The following is a 2,980-nucleotide window of genomic DNA, read 5'->3' on the forward strand; positions in this document are numbered from 1 at the left end:
TGCAGTTATGAATATATCTTAGTTCTAGTCTATATGTACAGTGCTTGGGTTGAGGCCTATATATGTGTCAAAGCTGATGCTATTACAGTTCCTAATTGCCTCTTTAAAGAATTCATATTTCATTTTGGTATCCCAAGATATTTGGAAAGTGATAGAAGGACTCATTTTGCAAACCAGGTAATCAAGGAGGTACGCAAAGCCCTCCAAATTGACCAAAGACTTCATTGTAGTAATCACCCGCAATTGAGTGAATGTTCAAACTCAACCTTAACGAATAAAATTGCCATATTATGTGAGGAAACTAACCTGAAATGGCCAGATTATCTCCCACTAGCTTTGATGTCTATGAGAATGACACCCTCAAAAACTACAGGCCTCTCTCCTCATCAAATAATAACTGGATGCCCATGCGGATGCCTGCATCTCTTCCATCCATGGGTCAGTTGGCTGATATCCATGCCTTGGACAGTATCATGCTAGACTATTGTCATGCTCTCATTGTCACCCTTAAGTCCTGTCATTCACAAATTGTGGCTGCTCTTCCCAAAGAGACTCTCCAACCTAGTGCTTGGCGACTGGGTTCTGGTCAAGGTATTTCAAGGGAAAAACTGTTTGACTCCCCGTTCCAGATCTTACTGACTACTAACAAAGCTGTAAAGTGTCAAGGCCTGCCTTCCTGGGTGCGCGCATGGCACTGTAAGAAGGTACCCAGCCCAGTATATTCCTTCCATTTCTCATTTAATCATTCCTCAACTTATGATTTTGTTCCCCTGTTGTAATCATTCTATTCATGTACCATGAAAAGAGTAAGTCTGCTCAGGTGCTAGCAAATTTCCCTGCATGTGTTCCTATAGGCTCGTCTACATTTTCTGTTTCTCTTGAAGCAAAAAGGCCTCCCCTAAGAGTTCATTGAGACTATGAATACACAGTATTGTCTCCAAACCGCCCCTGTCCCATTGCAAGAATCAGCTCTGCCTGTCATTTCTCACTCTGTATCAAAATTGTATTTTCAGATTTCTTCTAGTACTCCAGGTGCTATGCAGTCTATCTATGACGCTTCACTAGACAAGGAACCTTCACTTTTCCCTGGGTACTATTAGCTATCTTCCACAGCCTTTTCGATTTGGGTCATCTAACCAATTTTACAAGGATTTTTTTTTTCTGTAAAGCTAAGCTACACTTTGTTTTGTCAAGCTTAAAACAGACCTGGCATCAGGCTGCTTATGTACCTGAAAAGGGCAGTTTCATGAATACCTGATCCATTGACTTCTGTATTTCCTAGGATCATCCTATCATTGAAAAGTGTAAGAATTTCACCGGTGTGTTAGCAGGTAATGTAGCAGTTACTTTTACCTCTCTGGCCCTCCTTATCATCTTATAGAAGAATATCCCTAGTTTTCCAATGCATTGTCGTTTTGCACACTCTACAGCATACTTCAAAGTACACTTGCCACTTTGTGACAGCATTCCCTTACAAACGGGAATGAAAGAGACCTGAGCATTTCTTCTAGACCAGGGGAAGATAAATAGATAACAGATAATCAGAGTTGGAATATTTGAGGGGCTGCCACAGAAAGAAAGGGGTCATCTAGTCCAACCCTGTGCCCAAGCAGGAGACCCTACACTATTTCTGACAGATGGGAGTCCAATCTCTTCTTTAAAGTGTCAAGTGATGGCACTCCAACAATTTCTGAGGACAAGCTGTACCATTGGTTGATTGTTCTCACTGTCAGAAAGTTTCTCCTCATTTCCTGATCAAGTCTCTCCTTGTTCAGTTCTCATCCATTATTCCTTGCCCGGCGTACAGGTGCTTTAGAAAATAGCTTGACCCCTTCCTCTCTGTGGCAGCCCCTCAAATATTGGAAGACCTCTATCATGTTTCCCCTGGTCCTTCTCTTCCCTAGACTAGCCAAGCCCAGTTCCTGTAACTGTTCTTCATATGCCTTTGTCTCCAGTCCCCTAATTATCCTGGTTGCTCTTCTCTGCACTTTTTCTAGAGTATCAACATCTTTTTTATAATGCGGTGACCAAAACTGGTTGTAGTACTCTAAGTGTGGTCTTACTAAGACTTTATAGAGTGGTATTAGTACCTCACTTGATCTCGATTGTATCCCTCTGTTAATGCAATTTAGGATTGCATTAGTAATTAATTAATTAATTAATTAATTAATTAATGCAATTTAGGATTGTATTAGCTTTTTTGGCTGCTGCTTCACACTACTGGCTCATATTTAGCTGGTTGTCCACTAAGACTCTAAGATCCCTCTCACAGTTACTGCTATTGAGCCTGGTTTCACCCAGTCTATATGTGTACTTTTGGATTTTCTTGCCCAAGTGTAGGACTTCACTTTTCTCTACATTGAATCTCATTTTGTTAAATATGGCCCAGTGTTCTAATCTGTCAAGATCCATCTGGATCTTGAGCCTATCTTCTTGGGTGTTAGCTATTCCTGCCAGCTTAGTATCATCTGCAAATTTGGTAGGTTCCCTTCTATTCCCTCATCTATGTTGTTAATGAAGATATTGAAGAGTACTGGGCCTAAGACGGAACCTTGTGGCACCCCATTGCTTGCTTCCCTCCATGTAGACTTAGGCCCATTAAGGACTATTTGTTGAGTATGGTTTGTCAGCCAGTTGCAAATCTATCTGATGGTGGTGCTATCTATCCCACTTTTTTCTAGCTTACCAAAAAGTAGGTTGTGGTCTACTTTGTCGAATGTCTTGCTGAAATCTAAGTATATCATGTCCACAGTATTTTGCTGGTCTACTAATTTAGTCACTATGTTGAAGAATGAAATAAGATTGGTTGGCATGATCTGTTTTTAACAAATCTGTGCTGACTGCTAGTTATTACTTTACTTGTTTCTAGATGTTGGCAGATCTGTTTTTTTATTATCTTTCCCAGTATCTTCCCGGGTATTGATGTTAGGCTGATTAGTCTGTAGTTTCCTGGGTCTGTTTTTTTCCCCTTTTTTGAAGA

The sequence above is a fragment of the Pseudonaja textilis genome, chromosome 3 (genome assembly GCF_049901715.1).
Source record: "Pseudonaja textilis isolate UNSWEBS1 chromosome 3, rPseTex1.2, whole genome shotgun sequence".
Lineage (NCBI taxonomy): Eukaryota > Metazoa > Chordata > Lepidosauria > Squamata > Elapidae > Pseudonaja > Pseudonaja textilis.